The following is a 25671-nucleotide window of genomic DNA, read 5'->3' as shown; positions in this document are numbered from 1 at the left end:
ACTGTCTGTTCCCCACTCCTCTAAGGACAGATTAACAGAGTGGGGTTAAAACTTATGGAATTTTGTATTGTCCATAATGTAGCTATTTTAAATGGACTGGGGTCAAACCATCGCTAGAGGTGTTGAAATTTTGGGAGGTTGGATAGTTACAATGGAATGGTCTCGATGGTGGGGTGCACATTTTTATTCTTATTTATTTATGGTTATAACTTTGTCAAAATAAAATAAAAGCTAGCTCTAAAATTGCCTGATTTGTTCAGTGGTGGCTATCTAGTCTTTTACATATTTAATGTGTTTGGATTATCAGTGTATTTGGATGACTTTGTATGATTTTATGATTTTATGACTGTTTTAACTTATGCCAAAATATTTCACTAGTCACTGATCTGCATCTTGACCCAACATAAAATAAAGAAAAATAATAATTCAGCTGGTTAACAAGAGGACGGACCATATAATACATTTGAAGGCCCCAGGCTACATCCTTTAAAAAAGAAGGGTCATAGCATATATCTTAAAGGAAGATGCAGAGCACTTGCTTTCTCCTCCCCTTTCCAGCCACTTCCAGGTTGCTGCGATGCGCACATATGCAGTTGTATGTCAATCGGATGTGCATAAATCGGTCACTGCCTGTATCTATCTATAACCCACTCTTCACCCCAGGGAGGATTACAGCATTAAAATGCAACACTAAAAGCAGATTAACTTCATTTGATACATGACAGGCCCTGTCATCTGAAGGCAGCAGTCTTGTGAGTATGTGTCACAAACTGGGATTTTTAGCTGACCCAATGTGGTCACTGATGTTTGCTCGCCCAGCCACAGTTGTCCTGCTCTTAATCTTCTCCAACAGTCAGACAACTCACTTAGCAGGCACATGCTTTGCAACCAATGACAATGACATAGCAAGTTCAGGAAACACAGGAGGTCAAGACTGCTGTGGTCAGTACCCAACAGTTGGGAAGAGGTTTGGCCCCTTTATGTGTATTCTCCACATGCAGGTCTGCAAATAATCTTAAGGTTTGTTTAGCTAGTCAAGCTTGTACTTGCTCCTGTGTTAAGGATTTATTGGGAAAGTGAGTAAATACAATTGTTGTGGTAACAGCCACGAGGTATATCAGAGATCTTTGCCTTGGACTGGGTTCTGTTTACATTGCTGTTGTTAAGGGGTCATGTCTGCTTCTCAGAGAGAAACGTTGCGTTCAAGGGGCATTGTTCATTTCCCCAAACCTGGTGCAAGTGCTCAGTCAATGAAGGAAAGTAAATGAAGGGAGGGGCCTCAGACAGACGGAAGCCAGAATGCCACACAAAATACCCTTGGTACCTTTAAAAAAAATAATGATTGGGTCACTTTGGGGTTTGAGTCCCTTGGCTTGTTGATGAGCTATTCTATTCCTCTTGTAAAAAGGTAAAGGGACCCCGACCATTAGGTCCAGTCATGACCGACTCTGGGGTTGTGGCGCTCATCTCACTTTACTGGCCGAGGGAGCCGACATACAGCTTCCGGGTCATGTGGCCAGCATGACTAAGCTGCTTCTGGCGAACCAGAGCAGCACACGGAAACACTGTTTACCTTCCCGCCAGAGCGGTACCTATTTATCTACTTGCACTTTGATGTGCTTTCGAACTGCTAGGTTGGCAGGAGCAGGGACCGAGCAACGGGAGCTCACCCCGTCGCGGGGATTCGAACTGCCGACCTTCTGATCGGCAAGTCCTAGGCTCTGTGGTTTAACCCACTGCGCCCAGGAGAAACCACAAAAATGAGGCATTTCGGGGGCAGGAGAGGAGTGGGTTAGGGGCCACTGGGCCTAAACCTCCCTCAGACTTTGTGCAAACAAATCAGAATGCATGTTGAATAAACTGATTATCAGAAAGCAACCCAGAATGGCAAATAAAAAGGTTCTCAGGAACAGCATTTCTGAAGTCACCCACACCATCACCACTATCTGAAAGAAGCTGAAGGCTGGAAGATTCAAAACACAGAAAAGAAATGATTTCTTCATGCAGCACATAGTTAAACTATGGAACTCACTTCCACAGGAGGCAGAGATGGCCACCCACCCAGATGGCTTTAAAAGTTGATTAGATAAATTAATGGAGTTGAGGACTATCCATGGTTAGTTGCCATGAAAGCTGTGCTGTGCCGCCACGGTTGGAGGCAGCAATGCTTCGGAATACCACTTTCTAGAAACCACAGCAGGAGAGCATGCTCTTGTGTCTGTGTCCTGCTTGCATTTGGTTGGCTGCTGTGAGAAGAGGATGCTGGACTAAGTGGGTTGTTGATCTGATCTAGCAGGCTGGTCTTATGTTACGTAAAGTGTGACTGTCCTGGTAAACAGAAACAGCTCAAATATATGTCATTTGGGATTTGGGATTTGAATGCACATGAGCTCTCAAAACACCACCATCATGTTCCTCCTTAAATCTCATCTTACACAAAGATCTTCTTTGTAGTGGCTAGAATAAGCATCACTATAGTGGATTACACCCTGGGAGAGGATTGGTGCAGACAAATATGGACAGTGTTTTTGATGGAGAAACTAACAAACTAAATTAAAGCACAAAAGACACTTTTCAGTAACAGAAAGATTCTTTACTTGCCTCTATTTCACAAAAGGAACAAGGCTGGAAGCCCCCACCATTGCTCAGCTAGCTGTGGTGGGATACACTGGATTAGACTGGACACCCACAACTGACATAAGTTACATATATCACAGTGAAACCTACTGGGATGTCTAAAGTGCATTGTAACATAACTGCCCTATTTATTTTTGTTAATGTTACTGTCATTATAAAACTAATAAAATGTTGTTACTGCTGTTTTTAAACTCTTCTTGCAAAGTTTCCCCTTTGTCATTCCTGTGACCGTGACCCATTCCCCTTCTGCCCCCCACATACTATCAGCTACCTTGGCAAACAAATGTTCACCCAGCAGAGACTCAATTACAAAGCCCCGCTTCAAACATGTTGAGCAACTCGCATACCAAGCATACTCTAGAATAGCCCCAAATCCTGAGAGGGAGGAGTGTGCAAAATGTCCCAGACTTCTCGAACTCAGGAACTACGCTTCCCATAATCCCTTGAGACCCACATTAGCTGAGTGTGCTCAAACTTTCTCATAAAAGTACCATTGTTCCTACAGCTCAGCCTTCACCACGAGCCACGACACTGGACCACAGCCTCTGGGGATATGTTCCAGCTGCACAAAACCAGTGTCTCCAAACAATGGAAGAATGTCCTAGCCCAGATGCCGACATTCTGACCTACCATGTCAAGCCGACTCTGTTTTCGCTTAACCTTTGGGGGAACCTTTCTGAAAACACCCAATAATTTCACCTTTTGCCTACTAGCCACTTAAATGTTTCAGCCCCAGTTCATGTCTGAGTTTGCAATCAGAACCCCTTTGGGCACATAGATGTGACCTGTGCAACAGTGTTTAGCTGTTGTCATTATTTCTGAATGCCAGATCCACAGTAATAATATGAACATGTGGTGACAAAAACAAAATAATTTAAAATGAAAAAACAAAATCCAAGTGGAAGTTCAAATGCAGTAACATTAGTAGCACATGATATTCACATACATTCAATAATAGAACCATAGAACTGCAGAGCTGGAAATGATCCCAAGGGTCATCTAGTCTAACTTCCTGCAATGCAGTAATCTGAACTAAAGCATCCATGATAGATGGCCATCCAACTTCTGCTTAAAAACTTCAAATGAAGGAGAGTCCAACACCTTTTGAAGGAGTCCATTCCACTGTCGAACAGCTCTTGCCGTCAGAAAGTTCTTCCTGAGGTTTAGTCAGAACCCCTTTTCTTGTAACTTGAATCCAGTGGTTCGGGTCCTGCCCTCCAGAGCAGGAAAAAACAAGCTTGCTCCATCTTCTGTGTAACAGCCCTTTGGGTATTTGAAGATCATTATCATATCTCCTCTCAGTTTCTTCTTTTCCAGGCTAAGCATACCCAACTTCTTCAACTGTTCCTCATAAGGCTTGGTTTCCAGACCCTTGAGCCTCTTGGTCACCCTCCTCTGCACATGTTCCACATTCTCAATTTAAATTGTGGTGCCAAGAATTGGACAGGAAGAGGTGGATTCTCATTGCCAGACTTGAAATTATACTACGAGGCATCCTGTCTTTGCTGGTTGAGGGATTAGATGTTGTTGGAGAATGCAGACTTATTAGATCTAGAAGGATATGATAAGAGATTTGGTTGGCACACATATTTATGGTATGATAAAGTTAAAGTTCATAAAGGATTCCTGAACCACACGATAAGAAAATCAATTTATGAGGTATGGAACAGATACAAAAGCCTATTGGAACGGAAAACCCCATGGTGGCTCTCTCCAATAGAAGCAACAGCAGTAAAAAGAATAAATAGGAAAGGAAAGTGGGCCACATATAGAGAGTTATTGAGAGGCAGAAAATAAGTTAAAATTAAAGGCATTTGAAGAAATTAAAGAGTTAATGACAGATTGGCTACAATATCATCAGTTATATGATGAGTTTAATGAGGAGAAAAATAATAATGGTTTTGATACAAAAAGATCCGGGCTGGAGGTAGATTTATTGGATGATAAGAGGAAAATTTGATCGGAATTGTATATATTGTTGGAATGGCATACTAAAGATGAAGAGGTTAAAGTGGTAATGATACAAAGAGCTAAAGGACTTTGGATATTATATCCAGTTAGAATCGTGGGAAAGATTATGGAATGAAGGACTTGTACTAAGATTATGTTAAATACCATCTATACATCATTTTCATAACATTTTCTTTTAATGCACTGCATGCGGTGTATAGATGGTATTTAACACCAACCAAACTTGCAAAAATGTATAGGACAAGAAATAAGGAATGTTGGAATGTAAAGAAAAGGAAGGGAGTTTCTATCATATGTGGTGGACTTGTACTAAGGTAAAAGCCTACTGGGAAATGATATATAACGAGTTAAAGAAATGTATAAGAATACATTTGTTTAAAAACCGGAAGCATTTTTATTAGGTATAGTAGGAGAGGAAATACCAAAAGGTGACCAAAAACTGTTTACATATGCAACAACTGCAGCAAAAATTCTTTTAGCCCAAAAATGGAAGCAACAAGAAATACCACCGAAAGAAGAGTGGCAGATGAAGATGATAGACTTTGCAGAACTGGTGAAGCTGACTGGGAAACTCCGAAACCAACATGATCAAGCATTCCAAAAAGACTGGAGTAAATTTATACAATATTTGAAGGATCATTGTAAACAACTAACAACTCTAGCAGGGTTGTAAGAAGACTTGTAATGACAATTGTTATTACCTTTTATATTTATTTATAAGTTGGGGGTTTTTATTTAGTGAAACGTAAATTGGAAAATATAAAAATGCTATGATATATAATATTAATGTTGAAAACCAAGAGGTGGGAGGGAGGGAGGTCAACAAGCTCATAAGTGCAAAAGTATAAAGTGGATAATAAGAATGTGTCATAATTGTTATAAAATGAAAACTTAATAAAAATATTAAGTCCCTTATCTTATATTTGCACAGCTGGCTCTTCCTGGCTAACTGTAGAACCTTACATTTGCCCCTAGAGAAATCCATTTTGTTGATTTTGGTCCATTCTCCAATCTGTTAAAGTCTTATTGAATTCCAATTCTGTCTCCTGCAGCATTAGCTACCCCTCCCAGTTTGGTGTCAACTGCAGATTGGATGAGCATCCCTTCAAATCCTTCATCTAAAACATTTATAAAGATGTTGAACAATCATTGGCCAAGGACAGAGCCCTGAGGCACCCCACTTACCACTTTGTTCCAGAATGAGGAGGAACCATTAGTTATCACTCTTTGGGTTTGGTCAGTCAACCAGCTACAAATCCACCTAATAGTTACCTTGTCCAGCCCACATTTTACCAGCTTCTCAGCAATACTATCATGAGGAATTTTGTCAAAAGCCATACTGAAATCAAGATACACTATGTCCACAATATTCCCCTGATCCACCAAGCTTGTAACTATATTTTAAAAATGAGATTCTTATGGCATGACTTATTTTTGAGAAACCCATGCTGGTAATCACAGCATCCTTTTCGAAGTACGCTCAGAATGACTATTTAGTTATGCATAGTAGGACCTTTTCTGTTACTGACGTCAAGCTCACCAGTCAGTAGTTACCTGGGTCTTCTCTCCCTCCCCCTTTTGAAGATGGGGACAACATTTGCCCACCTCCAGTCGGCAGGGACCTCACCTGTTCTCTGAGAGTTCTCAAAGATTATAGACAGAGGCTCTGAGATTACATCAGGGGAGGGATATTTTCAGGAAAGTGAGGGGAATTTTGCCTAAGCCTTAAATTATCTGGCAAGCAGAACAAGAACTTGGGTCATAAATTAAGCTCTAAACATTGCCTTTTGGAATACTTAAATGCTTTGTAAACAATACAGTGTGGTTGAAACCTACAATCATTATTGGTACTTCCACAGAACCACCATACCCAAAACACTCTCTCCTTATTTTGAGAAGACAGTAGGTAGAACAGTTGGAATTATGCTTCCTGTTAAGTCCTGCCTTTCTCTCTACAGCCATTTTTCTTTTTCTTTTTTAATGGTGCCTATGTGAGAATTTTTACGAAGAGTCATATATCATAGAGGTGCTCCTAGGAAAGTAATCAGCAACATTTTAGAGGATGGGGGCAGAGATAAGGGAGTTATGATTTTTAAAAGCTGCCTCAGGCTTGAGCTCTGCTCAACTGACACAAAATGTCAGAGAAACCAAGTGCATAGTTCATTTGATGGGAGTGGATGTGTGAGCAGGTGGCCCAGAGGCAAAAGGCCTTGAATGTCCAGCATTTCCCAAGCAAGAGCACCATGAGATGATCAAGCAAAGGGCACAAGACAGATAAGAACAAGGCAACATCATTGCTTCAGCATCCCTTTTCCAAGGCACTGTGGCTGGGGCCAACCCCTTTGCTCAGATGCTAGACCTGTCAAGCACATAAAATCTCCCCACCTCTCTCCCCACTCTGACATTTTCCAAGCTTGGGAGGTTTTTTGTTTCCAGGTTTTGAAGATGAACTGTCTGTAGCATTTTTCCAACGTCTTTTTTCTTAAGTGCTCTGAAGCACTTCTGTTTTGGGCGAGGGTGCATTAGGGAGATTCTGCTTTGGCTTGGGCAAGAAACACTTTTGGTGCTTGATCCAGGATTCATTTGAATATTTCAAATATCCCTGGTTTATTTGTGTTATACACAAGCAACATCTCCAAGTGGTGAGAGACTCTGGGGTTCCAGGCTCAGTTTCAGTTCCAGGCTCAGGTTCAGTTTCCTTGGAATGAAGGTTAGTGGAGTCTGTGTTTAGTGGAGGATATATGATTTTATTTACACATATACACAACCTGAGAATAGGATGGAGGGGCAGACAGCATCCACACCAGACCTTGCTTCTCCATTAATAAGATTTTTGGATCCCTCACAGAGCAAGCACGTCTCTGTGTCTCCAGCTTCCAACCTATTTCTTGCCCTGCTTACACAAAACTCTCTGGCTTTTGCTCTCTTAACTAACAGCAGCATGAGGGTGCAGGAAGGACCACCCATTTGTTCTAGGGCGTAGAGCAACTTCTTTGGTTATGCTAATTGTAGTGCTTAGCTAGTCAGTCGAAGCCATTACGTAGACAAGGGACTGGTCTGGCAAGCTTGCTACCATAAATTCTATCCCCACAGATACAGGATCCCAAGAATGAAGACATCATCCAGACTGACCTTGCAAACTCATAACATTTTGTTCTTATTTTGTGATATTGTATGTGCTGATTAAATTTCCATGTTGTTGTTGTTGTTTGGTGTGGGGGTTTTTTGCATTAGTGCGATTGAGATGCTTTTGTATTTTGGGGGCTCTTCATTTTCCATGTAAATAATTTATTTATTTCTTTTAAAAAAAATTATACAGAATTACTTTAATTTAATACAATTTCTTAAAATCAGGTTTCCCACTCCTGTTGCAAACATATGTCCATCATTTCTCCCCACAGCCGCATCATTTCTTATTTAGTGTCCAGTTGTCATCCATCACTTGCCGTTAAACCATTCTTCCTGCTGACCACTTTTTCCTTCTTACAAACAGAACCTCTGTTATGTCTTATAAATATAAAATCCAGTTCACGTGTGTAGTCCTTCACATACATTTTGTTCCAGACCTGGTGTGCTGAGAGTTCATTACTATCTTCCATTGTTCAGTTCTTTGCAGTGTTTATCTGGATGGTACAAGGCCACATTCCATTACTTCCACTGTTTACAGATTAGCAAAGAGCTGCAGCCATAAATAACTCACAGGGTGCACTTCCAGGTTTCTGCTATTAAATTCCTCTCTGGAGTTCTTTCTCATCACACAGTTAAGAGCAAGATCTTTTCTCAAATTCAGCCTCTTTTCCACATCTGTTCAGCTGCAGATCATTCTCTCCCGCTGCCCCCCCCCGTATTCCTGTGACAACACGCCTGTCCAGAAATGATTGCTGATAAAATCCATTCAGCCTTGAGGGGGGGGGGATAGCAAAACCTTATTAAAGTCATTCTTGATCATAAATCAAAAGCCTCTCCTCTCTTTTTCAAAGTGTCAAGCAGAGTAACAATGCAACAGCTACATACATCTCTTTCATTGTGCAGGGAAGGTCAAGAAAAGAAAGACCATTTGAAAACCATAAGAAAGCACAATGCACCTTTACCTCCCCCTTCCTTTCTTGACTGTTGTAAAGATTCTCAAGCTTCAGAAAAACATTCAAATACCTTCAGAGAGCCAAGCCCACTCCTTTCAGCAGCTGATTTATTGCAGCCCATTAGCATATGTCAGTCCAGGAGAGCTTCTTGATTAAACCCAATTGTCCAAATTAAGGAGGAACCATCCACAAATCATGCTGGCAATGGAGGCTCGTCCATAGCAGGGACACACTCCCAAGTTGCTCCTGCTCTGCCTTTCAAGTTGGCAGACACAGGATTGCACGGCACTGCAGGATGCAGTGAATTCCCCAGATCCCACTGAGGAGCATCGCAAGGATTTATGCCTCAGAAATCCTCCTTTTCCCCTGCCTGAACTTCCTTGCAACCCGTAGAGGGCTGCGAAGAACAACCGCCATTGACTCGTGACATAGCAGGAAACCCCATGTAGATCATTTCTAGCAACTTCCCCCAAGGCCAAAAACAAACAAATATAAACAGCAGAACTGTTCTTTTCTTTTCACAAGTTAGCAATGCTATTTCAACATCTGTTATCTCTGACAGCCTACAAGTTCTTTCCTATAGAATGCCATCCCAATGGAGTTGTACTTTAAGGCATAATGCACACACACAAAAACATTTTACTCCAGATAATTGAATTCTGAAGATGTCACCCTTCATTCCATACTTTCCAATCACTAAAACATATTAGAATCTGGAGAGTGGGAACCTCGCTCAGTTGGCCTTTTCTTCTGACAAGGCCCTCATGACCCGAACACCTGCATGGCAGGTGGTTGTTCAACAGATGAAGCCTTCCCCATCTCAGTGCCAGGAAAAGGCCCAGAAGATTCAAGTCTGCCTGCCCTGCAAAGGTGAAGAAAAGGGCTAACAGAACTTGAATCAAAACTAAAAAAAACAAAAGTCTGTTTGGAGATTATATTGTTCCCCCCACCCCTATGAATTTGAACTGAACTTGACATCTGTAAGGGCCATACTTGATGTGACATCAGAGATGCAGGTCAGGAAGGGAGAAGCATCCAGTGCCCGGTATAGCAGCCACAGAGGGACAGTTTGAATCAAGACAGTGGCAGCAAAGGCAGTCCACCAGCCATGCAGGAAACATTATACTTTTGCTACCTTCCTGGGATTGGCAAAACAAAATACACTGTCAGGCACAGGGTCTGCCTTCAATTTTGGTGGGTCAAAACTTGGAAGTTGCTCAGAGTGCATCAGTCCATGCCAAATGGAACAAGCTTGCTTTTCCTGATCCAAAGGGTAGGACCTGAACCAATGGATTCAAATTACAAGGAACGAGATTCCAGCGAACCATTAGGAATAAGTTTCTGACAGTTAGAGCTGTTGGACAGTGGAACGGTCTCTCTCAGAAGGTGGTGGTTTTTCTTTCATTGGAGGTTTTTAAACCACCTGTCAGGGATTCTTTAGCCACAATTCCTGCACAGCAGGGTGTTGAACTAGGTGACTCTTGAGTTTTCTTTCAACTCTACAGTTCTATAATTCTATGAAACAGGTCGGTGCCTGAACCAGTTACTGAGTAATTTTTCAAAACTAGTCAGTTGTATAAAACCAAGACATGCTCAGAGTAAGCCCATTTAAACCAATTAAGTATCTGAACCAGTCAGAAATGCTGATGAACCTGAACCAGAACTGAACCCACATGTTTTGCTCCTTGCTGTGGACCTTTGCTCCCACATTCCCGTCCCCTTGCTTTTCAGCCACATTGCAACTGTGACATTAAAAGAAGAAAGAAAATTGTGGCTACTATCTCGGAGTGGGTGTTTTGTGGCTTGTGTCCTTACAATGGTCACGCCCAAAGCCAGCTCCGGCTATGATCTTGGGTGGCCATTTTGAAACCAGATGTTGGAGCCCTAAAGAGGAAGTCCACCAGCTTGAGAGATCTTATCTCAAAGTCACAGATGGCTTTGAAACAGGAAATGAGTGCAAAACGAATGAGCCAGCCATAGTCCCACAGCCTAAAACAAGAGGTTTACAAAATAGATACTGGCAGAGGGCTGCCGCCTCTGTTTTCCTGGCAGGGCTCATGTGCCTTTAAAAAGAGCAAACAACAGGCAGAAATTCAGTGGATGCTAAGATCCCTAACATAGGCAATGGGGTTAGGGTGAACTGCTGGACCTTTGGCATTTATCTTTATCCTGCAGAATGGCCAGTGGTAGCAGAGCCCCGCCTGAGAAGATGGCAACCCTGTGGAGTGTAAAAAATGGATGAATAAGCCACATTGACTCAAAACATCTGCCTGCGTTGCTGGAGAGAATAAGTGAACGTTACGTCTTTTATGATGCATGAAGGGTCCTGTCAAAGAAGCAGCAAAACATCACAGCAAGTTCCTGAGTCGGAGGTGTGACTCTGTTTACATTCAGACTTGTTAAACTGGCCTGTGGTGGTTTTGCTGCCATAAGAACATAAGAAATGGCCCACCTAGTCCAGCTTCCTGTTCTCACAGTGGCCAACCAGATGCCCTCATGGGAAGCCCACAAGCAGGACCTGAGCACAGGAGCATTCTCTACTCTTGCACTTTCCATTGACTGGCTTCTACCCTTGCCCTGCCATATGGGAAGCATTTTCAATTACCTTTTGAAGGCACACCTCCACACACACCTTGCTTTCCCTGCTCACTAAGGTGGACCCTCCTTGTCTTCTGGAATATTACAACTTGCTTCGTTTCATTCTTGTACTTTTATATTAGTAGTTTGTCCTGATGGTTTTAACAGGCGCTTTTAGTTGTATGATGGATTTATTGATTTCTTGCATTTATAGCCCTCCATTTTCTCCAAGGCACTCCAGGCAGTCTACCACTGAATGCCTGTTGCTAGAGAATCAAAATCAGGGAAGAGCATTCCCTTCTTGCATTTGGCTCACCAGGGTTGGGAAGAGGCAGTGGCAGAGGAAGCCACTTGGGCGTCTGGGACGGTGTGCCCAGGGGCGGGGCTAGCCGCCCATAGGGGCAGGGTGAGGGCAGGGTGAGCTGCCCATAGAGGTGGGGCGCAGTGCGGGGCCTCCAGAGTCTGCCTGCCTCCTCCCACTCAGCTGCCCTACAGCTGGGGGGGCAGTGGGCTGACCACTTGGGCAGTGCAGAGCCTGCGTACACCCAAGCCACCGCGTCTCTCCCAGGAGAGACGTGTGGCTCAGGCACACTGCAGGCCCCGCTGTGAGTGCCGCCCAGCATTTTGTCATCCCCCTCAGTGGTGACACCCGGGGTGGACCACACCCACCGCACCCCCCTTCCTCTGCCCTTGGGAAGAGGGACTTGGACTAGGGGAGACTTTGCTATAATCCAGCAGGGCTGTTCTTTTATTATTGAAACATATGTGCAGCAGCAGTGCGCTCTAACTTGGTTGCTGCTTGATTTGTTCTTTGCTGAGTGACTGCCCCACATGGGTTTCTCAAAAAGCCAATATTTATGCTTGTACTCTTCCCCACTCAGTAGTAGCATTACCTGGGGAGTACAACCTGCATTACTGGAAGCAGTAGGATTAAGGTATCGAGAAGCTTCAGGGAGACAAAAGCCTCCTTTGTGACAGAGAGAGCATGAGTGGAATTGCGCTAATTGAGAGCACAGCTGAAAAGAAATCAGTGGGCTTGGTCTGCTTAAATCCTAAGGCTCAACATCTCCACCAGCGCTGTTATGATGATAATCCCTTAATTACCAGGCACTGAGGAAGGCCTGCCTTGCAAACAAACTGATCACATTAGCTAAAACATTCTTCGCCTGTAAAAGAAACCCAGCTAAGGAGGTGGTTAGAGGAGAGGGCAAGGAGGAAACCAGCTCCTCTGCAAAGACCTATACTTGCAGCTTCTCTGGCACAGCTGCTGGGAACTGCAGTTTGGTAAGGCTGCTGAGATCTTTTGGTTGTGCCCAGGGTTACAAATCCCATGATCCCATCTGAATATGGGAATAACTAAAATACCACTTTAGGTTGTGTTGTAGAGAAAGAGGAAGAACCCCTTTGGCTTTCCAAATCCATATAAAGATTTCTCTACTTGATTTCTAAAAACAAGAGGGACCAGAACTGCTTTTGCCAACCTGCTGGCAGCCGCCATATGTTTTGCCCAGCAAGCAGTTCACATGATCTCCAGCCAGAGCAGTGCAGCCAGTGTTAGAAACTCAAGTTATATAAACTAGGCGCCAAATGGCTCCTGAAAATGGAATGCTTAGTTGCCTTTTGGGGGCCAGACAGCTCAAAAGCCATGTTTTTCAATACTTTTTTTTTTTTTGCTTGCTGAAATTCAGATTGTGCAGATAAAATATAATGGATAGAACTCCATAGGATGTGTTGTTAGTGTGTGAAAACAGGCAAGATCTACAAGGCTCCCCCAAGCCTGGTGATACCTCCTCTTTCTGCATGGATGGTACCATGATCAGAGTTCACTATTAGTCTAGAAAGCAACTCGTCTGCAACAAAATATTGCAGTAAAGAGTACAAAGGATCAATGTTCCAGCCAGCCAGCCACCCACCCACCCACCCAATCAATCAATCAATGAAGCATTCTTTTAGGATACTTTCCCCCTCCTCCCATTCCGCATCCACCCAAACTCAGCATCCTGTGGTCCCTGGAGATGGGAGAATTTGTCAGTTTCACTCCTCCTTCAGTCTCTCATTTTCACCATATTAAATTCAGTTCCCCACATTTTGCAGAAATTTGCAATTTTTAAAAAAATACTCATGAAAATTAATCTGCATTTTAGCACACATTTCTCCTAACAAACACATTTGTATATTCAGTTTTGACTAAAAAACACTTATTTTTGCAAGCAATATAATGCATTTTTGTATTCAATTTTTTTATCAGTATCTTCCTTTTTATGCACACGTCTCCCTAATATATGCATTTTTGTAAACACCACTTGGTTGGTGAAGCGCATTGCAAATTTCAGATAAGTGCAAATTCTGAAAAATTCTGGGCTTTGGTTCTCATATGGTTTCAGAAAGTCTGAACGGAAGAGATTTATTTGAAATGCATACTGAACTGACTTCCTTAGCCATACCAGGTGGGCTCTGAGAATCCTTGGACCTCATCAGACTGGTTCACAGGGGTGAGGGGGATCATAAAGATTTGTTTGCTTTGCTGCAAACCTTGGCATTCCCTCAAACATGGCAATATCTCCCTTGCCACACCCTGCCCTGCCTCAGCTGCCTTCTCATTGGCACTCACCAGTGGAGTTTGGTGCTGGTGTACACGGTGATGCCATAATTCCAGCCACATTCCAGGGCTGAGCCCAGGTGCGTGAGCAATGCAAACCAACCCCTGGGTTTCTCACGCTGCCTTGGCACTTTTCAGAAGTGGGTCAGAAAAAAGTTACGTTAACCCCATCAATTAAATTTTTATGAAGCAATTGGCTGGACTTTAAAGCCCTTGCAAGGACCGATTTGGGCACTCTCTGCAAGACAGGTGCCAGGCGTTGGTGCAGGAGGACACTGTGTTCTCCTCCAAAGGGTTCTTCTGCCAGCCGCACTGGAAGCCATGGGCTAAGAGCCAAGGGATCTGCTCTTGGAGAACCCAGTCTTTAAAAGCTAAAATCTTGCTCTTTGGTCAGAATGGGAAAGCTGGGCTGCAGGGAGTGGGGGCTTAACTCTAACAGTTTGCCTCTCCTTCTTAGTTTAATAGCACTAAGTAAAACTCTCCATCGCAAGGGAGTACATAAGCACATAACATAAGGGCATAAGAACATAAGAAGAGCCTGCTGGATCAGACCAGTGGCTCATCTAATCCAGCCTCCTGTTCTCACAGTGGCCAACCAGATGCCTCTTCTAGGAAGCCCACAAGCTGGATCCAAGCACCAGGGCACTCTCCCTCCTGTGGTTTCCAGCAACTGGTGTTCAGAAACATTACTGCCTCTGGCAGCGGCTAATAACCATGAGTAGCTTTATCCTCCAACCATTTGCCCAATCCCCTTTTAAAGCCATTCAAGTTGGCCATCATTGCCTCTTGTGTGCAAAAATTCCATAATTTAACAATACATGTTTATCTCGCTCCTCTCCCCATGTAATCCAGCGGCTGTCAATGTCAGAGTTTTCATGGTCAACACCTTTTCTTCATAGAAGATTTGCAACCTCAGTTTGGGAAGCACATTGAATGGCTGCAGAAGTTCAACAAAAGGAGGAGGAGGATCTCAAGCATCCAGATCAAGTTTTGCATCCTTAAACAATCTCATCCACTATCCAAAAGCCATTGCATACATCTTTGTATTTAACATGAGCTAAATAAATTCTTTAACATGTAGAAGAATGCAAATAGAAGCCACTGAGGGAGAGCTTGATACTTCCTGTGACTGCAGCTGGGGTGTGTGTTAACCCTTTCCTCCCCAGTTGTTGTCCCAAAGCTGCCATTTGTGTTGGGAGAAAATCCTGCTCCTGTCCCCATAATATCTTGCAGCTTGGGCTTCCTTGGGCCTTATGTGATGTGGAGAACTGCCCATGCTCCACAACCTCCACATAAGAACTCAAAGGCCTAGACGGAGCCTGCCTTTATGCAGCTGTGATTCTGCTGCAAGTTTCTCAAGGTCGTGTTGGCTGAGGCTGATGGGACTTATAGTCCAAAATGCCTGGACAGAACTATAGAACTTCAAACAAAGAAACAAACAAAGTTGGCAAAGGCTGATCCTGGAGAGTTCCTGAAAAAGGGAAAGTTGGAGCTGGGGCTACATGGACGTGGTTCATGGTGCCATGACTTTGTCACCAGTGAGTGTAGTATAGCTGTGAGAATGGCTCGTTTCTCTAAGTGGTATAGATCTGTCTGAAGCAGCCGTCATCCAGGTGTGAGGCAGGCAACAGACTTCCTCTTAAAATCAAAATTGTGTTTATGTTGTCAGTCTCCAGCCCGTCTGTCTTCACCTTCTTAGTGCAACTGGAGACATAGTGACTTTCCACTGCTGTGCTTTAGACTGTTTTGGGTGGGAACATTTCTGATGAGGTTCGGCAGCAGAGAATTTGCATACAAAGTGGAATCGCTCCTAAGAGGAGCTTAGTTTTGTCCTTGTAATTATGCCGTCAGCCCCACATGCAAGAAGCCACCCCCAATTTTCTGTGGTATTTAATTAAGGTTATCCAGCAGCCTTGATGTGTTTAGAAACAAAACCACTGGCATCCCTAATAAAGATCTTCCCCATTTTGAGCAAAGAGGAACAGATTTCCTTCAGGTGCCTTGTTTTATCAACCCAGGGAGAAGAAGAAGAATTTTGTAATTCAGAGTAACAGAGCTATTAAATGAACAGTATACTTGAACTTGGGCAGAGGGAAGGAGCAGATCCTGACATGGTTTGCATGGGTGCAAAGTAAAAAAGGGGGGTTATATCTTCAGTGTTGATCTGAAACATCACAAAGCTGGGGCAGAGGTGTGAAATCTCCTCCCCTCAACACAATGTTAATCCCTTTAAATCACTTCTCTTGCTGCACAAGTACCAAGTTGCAGCACAACACTGGAAGAGGCAAGTTTGTTCCATTTCCCCAACATTTCCCTAACTCCAAATGTCTGCATTATATTTGAGCTTTTGCGTATTGTAAAAAACCCTTTTAGAAAATTAATGGAATATAGGGCAAGTTTAGCCTTAATTTCCTTTTTTTTAAAATAATATTTATTACTTTTAAACCTTACAAAAAGGAGAAAAGAAAAGAAAAAAGAAAAAAGAAGAAACAGAAGAAAAAGAAAAAGAAAAAACAATACAATACAATATATAAACAATACAATACAATATATAAACAATACACAACACAACATTAACACATTAAACAAAACAAAAGCAAAAACAATTCAAAAAACACACATCATACCATCTCAATATCCTCTCTTTCATTCCCTTGTTTCATCGACCTCCTCTCACCTCCCTTTTTGTATTCCATTTCTATTAATTATTTCAGCAAATCCTTTCCTTCTTTCTCTATTTTCTGTCATATGATTATCTTAACATATTGTAACCTTATTTTCCATTAATACTATAATACTTATTTATGCTTAATTCCTTAAAACATTTCTACTAAAGCCGTATGATTCCCTTCCAACATTTTTCTAACACTCATTAATTTTACATTATTTCCATATATAGATTTTAAACTTTTTCCAATATTCTTCCACCGTCTCTTCTCCCTGGTCTCAGATTCTGCCAGTCGTTTCCGTCAATTCCATCAACCTTCTGTCCGAGGCTCTTAACTCTTTTCCAAGTCCCTTCTGCAGATCTTCTTCATATTTATACATCCACTTTACTTTGTCTTCTCCTGATCTTGTTCTTATTTTCCTTCCTTTGATGCTGAAAAGTAGATCTCGGGGAAATTCCCACCTAGCAATGTTTTTATTCCTTCTCGACAAGCAGAGGCTTGACAACCATATGTCAGGCGTGCTCTGATGGTGTTTCCTGCTTGGCAGGGGGTTGGACTCGATGGCCCTTGTGGTCTCTTCCAACTCTATGATTCTATGATTCTATGATTCTAAGTCAGCCAAATCTCCATAGTTAACACTAAAATTCAAAAGATATTTCCAGTCATATTTCAAAGTTCCTCCAAGTCTGGCGGTCCCCACAACTCCAGTCTCCTCCTGACCCAAGTCCAAGTCCCAAAGGTCAATAAATCCCTGCATGAAGGGATCTATCCAACTTTCCTTCTCCAGTCCAAGCAGGGCTCCAATCCTCAAAGTCTGACTTTCTCTAAATTCAGTCATAAAAGGCATCAACTTATAGTCATCAAATTGCATCTGTGAGGCTGGAGCTTGTGCTACTTTAGGTTCCACAACAACAACTTTCTCCCCCGCCTTCTCCTCAATTTGCCATGTCAAAGTAAATCCCTGTATCAAATCCTGTCAACATTCTTAGCAGTCCAAGGTCTGGTTTGGACTCTGGTTTCTCTTCAGATCGTATAAATCTTTCGCCTTTTATTAATTTCCATGTTATTTGACTGCAGGAGAAAATCCATTGGCAGCCCCCTTAACCCAGAAAATTGTGAGAGTGAAGTGATGAAATTTGGGGTGGTAGAATGGCATACTGTTCTTTTCTGCCATTTTCACGGGGGAATCATGGGGGAACAGAGGCAGGCATGTACAGAAAAGGTGAGGAAGTCGCAATGTTGTCCAATGACGTTCACACCCCCACTGGTGTGAACAGAATTCAGTGCAACATGCCAGCATGTTTATCAGAAGGCCACAGCTCCACAATGCAACAGGTGCAGCTGTGTGAAAGGAACATAAGAAAACAAGACATTCATATTATCATCAGGAAAACTAACACAATATTTCCTGAATAGTTTCTGTATTAATATTCACTTTTTGTCCCAAATTAGGCACTTTTTGTTCCAAATTATCAATTTTTATAATCATCACATCCATCTTCTTATGGAGCTGTTCCAGTGAGTCATTAATCTTACATAATGCAACCACTAAGGCTTCTTCTGTCAACATTCTTAGCAGTCCAAGGTCTGGTTTGGACTCTGGTTTCTCTTCAGATTGTATAAATCTTTCGCCTTTTATTAATTTCCATGTTATTTGACTGCAGGAGAAAATCCATTGGCAGCCCCCTTAACCCAGAAAATTGTGAGAGTGAAGTGATGAAATTTGGGGTGGTAGAATGGCATACTGTTCTTTTCTGCCATTTTCACGGGGGAATCATGGGGGAACAGAGGCAGGCATGTACAGAAAAGGTGAGGAAGTCGCAATGTTGTCCAATGACGTTCACACCCCCACTGGTGTGAACAGAATTCAGTGCAACATGCCAGCATGTTTATCAGAAGGCCACAGCTCCACAATGCAACAGGTGCAGCTGTGTGAAAGGAACATAAGAAAACAAGACATTCATATTATCATCAGGAAAACTAACACAATATTTCCCATGTCTGAATGCACCCTAAGTCACTGGGCTATCTCGGGCATCCTTCACTAACCTGGTGCCCTCTAGATGTTCTGGACTTCAACTCTCACCAGTCCCAGACAGCTGGCAAGGAAGGATCCTTGTAGTTTAGTGGCATAGCCCTTGCTTTGCATGTAGAAGGTTCCTATGTGAAATACTGCCAAGTCAGTGTCAGCAATTGTGAGCTTGAAGGGCCAATGGTCTGATTTGGTATAATGCAGTTTTCTACATCTCTGTCTTCCTATAGATCTGTGAGGGCACCAGACTGCTGAGGGCTGGCCTAGATTTCCTTCTTCCACGCCATGATATAAAATGCAGGCAGAACTCCATGGGAGGAGATGCAAATATCCTAATGTGGCCCAGGTAACACAGAGTTACACTCCCTTCTCACTGCCAACAGGACAGGGCATCTTCCACTCACCCACCTCAAAGCATAGGCAAAGGGGAGGGCAGTTTCACTTCAGACAAATAGCACTCTTCCTGGGGCTTGCCACTCATTCTGACACTTGTTGGAGGTTTTGAAAACCCATCTGCCATTAAGCTTCTGCTAGCTCTCTATTTTGTCCCCTGAGCAGGGATGGCGAGTATATGTCAGAGTCTGAGCACAGGCAAGGCCACAAGTTGAAGGGAGTGTGCCAGAGCAGAAAGAGAGGAGCCATCAGTGTCACTTTAGTGTAGCATTACTACCAAGAGCAGGAAGCATGAGTCACTGCCTGGCAAGTGGGGGTGCTTTTTGCACAGTGGCTCTGCGGTTATGTTCTGGAGGATGGTAGCACCCTGGGTAGTTGCCAGGTTTGCCTCCTTGCTTGCCCAGACCCTGCCAATGGCACCAAAAACCCACTTGATATTGGCATTGTTGAATTCCAGTATCTCTCAAACTGACACCAGGTGGCAGACTTTTCAGAAGATTGTGGCTTCTTTCGGGTTCCTCAGTAATGCCTTTCAGGTCTGGCAAGTCAGCAACAGGTAAACCTTCCTTGCCCTTTCTGATCAAGTTGCCGACTGAACCATCCCCACCACGACCTCCCACCCTCAGTTCAGAAATCCAAGAGCAGTTGGATCTTCAGAGTGGTTTTGCTGTGAGTTTGTTACCCCACAGAACAGAAACAGCAAATCATCAGCAGCACCATCATATCAATATGCATACAGTGCTTTGCAGCAGGGGTGGCCTAGTGTTTTGGGCCCATAGGCCATATGCAGCAATGGTTAATTATCGGGGGAGGGCATACTCCCTTTCACATTCCAGGTAAAACAAAAAAGCCAGTCTCTAAACAAAAGAATAAACAGACACAAATCAGACATCAGAAAGGGCCGTATTTAGAAACTAAGAGTGAATATTTCAACCCCATAGGACACTCTGTCCTTTAAGTAGCCATTTTGAAACAAAGGAATTTCAATGAGAAACTCTGGTGTGATTGGTTTGTCAGGAAATTCAGTTCTTTTCTCTGTGACTTGAATAGAGATTGTGGGTTTTTTATCATCATCATCATTAATTGCATCTCTCTCTCTCTCTCATGTTCTCCTTCCGCTTCCATAATTCCCACTCTCTCCCTGCCCTGCTCAATGGCAAATGCAGAAAGCAAAACCTTTGCAAAGAGGGTTAGGCATGTATCCTGCTGTCAGACATGGACCTGGAAATCATGGACCTGAGCTTAGAAATGTGGAGCACACATGTAACTGGAGGCTATGCCTGCACAGAAGCTTATTCTCTTCCCGTATCAATCCCCTTTTGGCTCTGGGAGATAGTGATGCAGGGAAGCATTGGGAAACACCTCGCCCTTCACTTCCCTGGCCTGCCTCTTCCTCCTCTTCCCCCAGCTCTGAAGCTTTCCTGGCCTCTGATTCTTGCCTCCTGGCTGATACAGATTCCCACAGACCACTCTCCCTCTCTCCCAGCTACCCTTCCCCAGTGCACACTCATCAGCATCACTGACATTGACTAATGTCATTTTTTTATTAGAATCACATTTCTGGCAAATTTAACAGGTTGACATCATTTCCAATTGTTTTCATTTCTGATTAATTTACTGGAATCCCTGACACCCTTCTTCTGCTTGTAACTTTGATGTTTTCCATCCAAACAATGCTACAAGGGATCACAACTTAGCCAAATTTCAGGGAAAGGAGTACTCTTTATGGACATTTTTAAAAAAGAGAAACACGCACATCTTAGCTGATGTTTATACTCCTGGAAATGAACAGATACTTACAAACAGCAAAGCAAATAACTCAGTTACAAGTTTCTGCATTGAATACCCAAGTCATTGGGGGCCAGGGGGGGGGATGCTGACCAAAAAAATCTCACTATAATCCTGAGGGAGCAAGAATAAAAAGGAGAGCTTAGCTGGCAAGATCGGTAAGCATTTGTATTTTAGGCTGGGTTAAGAAGCTCTGAGAGCTTGGTTAGATTACAGATGTTTGAGGAATTTGATCTTTGGCAGTTTCAGTACAAACTTGACCTGATCTGCACTTCCTAGATTAATGTGTACATCAGGACTTAATTATGCACCAGCTTCCACACTTCCTTTCACATAGTTCTTGGAATAAGGCAATTTCTTATGTTCCTAAACATGTATTTAAATAGGTACTTAAATCTAAACGTTCATGCAGGCTTTTTTTTTTTAAGATACAGATGCATGAAGAAATGGGATGCAACAGACATATGGATGAACACATGCAGATGTGAAATTAACAGCTTCAGTTTGGTTTGCATTAAAATGAGAGTCAAATTTGCGCTTACCAAAACAATGCATGAAATGTTGCACAGATATTCTTCCAAATTCACACGTCTTCAAATTTTGTGGAGCAGTTCTCAAATCAAAAGAACTGAATCAGTATGCGTATAAAGATGCATATCTTAGGGAGCCCAATTTGCAAAACTGCAGTAGGGAAAATTCTTCTTTATTTCTTTTGGGTCTCTGATATAAAACATAATTAACTTTGTATGACCAAAATGACTACAGAAATGTAACTGCCATGGACTTCCTTGCAAGCACCAGCTAACACCTGGTAAGTTTGAATTTCAGGTATCAGAAGGAGGACTGAAGCTCTGCTCCTGATCTGTACAATCTGAGTTACTTGAAAACTGGGAAACAATGTAAGACATTTCAGGGAGTGGGCAGGAGTAGCTGCCTATGAAGGAGAGGGGAGCAAATCCAGCCAGGGCCACCAGCAGAGAAAGCTACACCCACAGAAACCACTGAGCATAGAGAAAAAGGATGGAATTGATCCTGCGGTGGCTTTTCCTTCTCCACTGTGGAATTCCACAAAAAGCTACTTATGCCAACTGGCTGTGCCTCAGTTTCCTCGTTCAGAATTCACATCAGTCTTCCCTAACCTGCTGCCCTCCAGATGTTTTGGACTACAACTCCCATCAGCCCCAGCCAGCATGCACTAGCTGATGGGCTGATGGGAGTTGTAGTCCAAAACATTCGAAGGGCGCCAGGCTGAGGAAGAGAGCCTTAGTGGCTGGCAATACGCCATCTTCACTTGAGTGGATTAGGCTTTATGGCTGAACCACGGAATTTTCACCGACCTCCTGCCCTGTTTTATTTTACCAAAATAAATAAACAAACAGCCCAGCAGCCTGTATCTATTGGACATGATTCTGACCTGACCAGTTGTGAAACTTTACTCCCAACCCCTGAAAGCCACACACACACAAACATCCTGCCAAGTTATTTAAACCCCTGTTTTCATAGCTTACATGCCATTCAGAATAGTTTGCATTATTTGAGCACAGAATCAACAGACATTTAAAACAACTTGGGTTACTGAAACCCCAGAGGAGGTGCTTGCATTTTAGCTGTTTGCTCTGCCTCCTGGCTCTGCAAGGGAATCAAGTAACCACTTCCTCCTCTCTTCTTCCAGATGCCAGGATGCTGTGGGATTGATGGGTCCAAAGTTTGGTGTGAAGGAAATAGGGTGCAGCCAGGACTGAACCTTTGGGGCTGAAACCCATGAGAACATAAGAAGAGCCTGTTGGATTAGGCCAATGGCATCCTGTTCTCACAGTGGCCAGCCAGTTGCTTGTGCAAGCAGAACCTGAGCAGAGCACAAGAGAACTTGACAGTGGAGGCAGAGCACTGTGGCTAGAAGCCATTGACAGCCATATCCTCCATGAATTTGTCCAATCCACCTTCAAAGCCATCCAAGTTGGTGGCCTGCTGAGGGAGCAAGTTCCATAGTTTAGCTATGTGCTGCATGAAGCATTACGGTCTTTTGTCTGCATCTTCCAACATTCAGCTTCACTAGATGTCTCTAGTGTCACAAGAGAAGGAGAGAAGTTTTCCACTATCCACTTTCTCCAAGTTCTCAGTGTGATTTGTGGGTCCTTTCTTATAGGCCCTTTTGCAGTAAGAAGGCCAGCTCTCTGCCTCTTTGTCCCCTCCCAAACACATACATATGCGTGAGTCTCTGTTCCAGTTCAACTTCTATCCATCTTCCATTATAAAGAAATTCTGTCCTTGGTATGCCTCCCCCCCCCCTTTTCAGTTTGATTCCCTGGCACCATATCTGTATAAATTAACTATCCCAAAATACAGACATGCCTTCACACTGGCCAGATTGGATGTGATGCCCTCTGCTGTACTTGAGGGCAGATACCAAAAGATTTGAACTGAGAAACAACTCTGCCCCTGTGGAGATGGTAATGTGGAAACAGTGGCTCATGTTCTCCTGTCCTGTCCCCTTTATAAAGATCTGAGGAATGAGATCATTACCCCACTCTTACTTACCATCCCAGGCCGCCCATCTGAGGCCACATTGTTCTTACTTTCATCAGATCAAAATGATCAGACAACAGCAAAGGTTGCTAGATTTATCGAGGGTGCAATGAGATTAAGGGCCACTATCTGAATGATAATCTTGGCCATTTGATTGCCCTTTTTACCCATTGCTGTCTTTTTTATTTGTATATATTTTATTTGTATATATAGCTTGTTTTATGTTGCTATGGCTGTTGGCTAATGCGAATAAAGTTTATCTTATCATCTTATCTTATATCTTATCATTTTATCATCTTATCATCTTATATTATCATATCATCTTCTATCCATCTGGTTGCTCTTCTACTTTGCCAAAGTCTTCTGCTTAAAACTCACCCAGGACTGTCTGCCTGCTAGCTCCTGTGCACTAGAAACCTCTGCTGCTTTGGAGCATTATCCAGATCTGCTCACATGATACTTCTCTGACTTGCCTAATAGTTTAGATTAAGCAAATTGTGTGTCAAAAAGACACTTGCTTATAATTTAGGTGCCATTTTCCTTGCCTGTCTGAAATTTTGCAGGTGCTGCCCCTGAGATGATTGTGATCAAATGTCATGCCAATTGGACTGAAAATGTTGGCGATATGGGCAGCAGAAATGGAGCTGTCTCTCCTATTAAAATCAATGGGGATTAAAATGAATTGGAGCGACCAAGAAGGACAAAATCTCATGCCAAAATGAATGCCCTTCTAATGAGTGAAGGTTTCAAAAACGAATTTGAATGAGAAACAAAACAAAGCATTAATTGAGTTTCACACCCCATTAATCTCTGCAAAGAGGGAAGCTGAATTCCTTGTGTTCTGCCAAGAGATCCCATTTCTCAGATTCAGGGAAATGTGCATCATTGGGTAGCAGACTCTGTCTTAGCTTGCCATCATGTTTGAAAATATTTGGCAAAAGCTGCTCAAACAAAGCAACACTAGGCTCACTGTATGGGAAACAGTGAGAGCCAAACCTTGAAAGAACCTGGAGTCTCTCCTCAACTGGTGTCTGCTGCTAGATGCCAATCCTTAGCATACTGTTAATACTCTGCTATAAGAATTACAACTGAAGCCGGGATTAGCTTTGCTGCATGTGGTCCACAATGATTCTGGAGCAAGTTTTTAGTGACTTTTCAACACTGGCAATATAATATATTTTAATTTAATATATAGATAGCAATTTTAACCTGTTTAGTTGTACTGCTTACATAGGTTCCAACTCCCTGGGGGCACTGGGTGCATGAGCACCCACAAAATTCCCCATGAAGGGGCCAGGCAACCACAAATTTTGGTGCCAGGACCATGCACACTACATGGCACCCACGGCCCCAGGCACCCACAGTCACAGGGACAAGCTGGCACTCCTGACTGCTTATAATATGCCTTTCTTTCTTTAATTAACCCATGATGTTATTTCTTTTGAACCAGGCACAAATGAAGCTTTCTTATTTTGAGAAGACAGTAGGTAGAACAGTTGGAATTATGCTTCCTGTTAGGTCCTGCCTTTCTCCCTACAGCCATTTTTCTTTTTCTTTTTTAATGGTGTCTATGTGAGAATTTTTACGAAGTTAAACTAACTCCAGTACTTTCCCTTGAAAATAAAGGACTCTCTCTCTCTCTCTCTCTCTCTCTCATTCTTCTTCCAAGAATATGTTCTGTAATTTTCAGATCCTCATTGTTCCACAGAAATATTGCTAATGGCAAAATATGTCTTCCAAGGTTTGGGGGATTTTATAACAATTGGCAGAGTGTCTCGATCTATAATTGTTTTTGGACCAATTTACTTGTCTCTGAACTGCCAGACTTCACCAAGGAAGTTGAATGTATTCTTTGTGCTGATAATTTTACAATTGTTGGGGCTGATAGAATTTAGATGTCAGGCTTAGGATAAGGGCCCCCCCCCCCGGGGGGAACTGACTGCTGCAGCTTCCAACGAAAACAGAGATGGCTGATTAGAATCCTGCAACAAAGACCACTGAATAGCTCCAGTCCAATGAATTTTACACCAGTATCAGCAACAAGTTTTAGCAAAGCAAAGTTGTGGTGCTAGTTACCAAAATAACAATCACTGAAGTGTCAACAGCAGCAGAGCTTGGATGCTATAGGCTCCTTCTGGCTGAAAGGTGACACAGACATATGCCCAGTTTAGGAGAGAAGGTGGTCTGGTGCTCTTTAACTGACATGTACTGAGGCTCTGAAATGGCTACAGAGTTCAGGACTGTCTGCCAGCTCCAATTATGGGAGATGGCAGAATCAAAGGGGTGGGCTATTTGTTCTTTGGCTTGAGAGCATTTGCTATTTGTTCCGCTCCACTCCATCCATCAGGCTCAACCCTGAGCCACCGGGCATTAACTTCTGCATCCAGGAGGCCCAAC

Source organism: Podarcis bocagei, assembly GCF_964188305.1.
Source record: "Podarcis bocagei genome assembly, chromosome: 7".
Taxonomy (NCBI): Eukaryota; Metazoa; Chordata; class Lepidosauria; order Squamata; family Lacertidae; genus Podarcis; species Podarcis bocagei.
Note: the sequence above shows the minus strand (reverse complement) of the source record.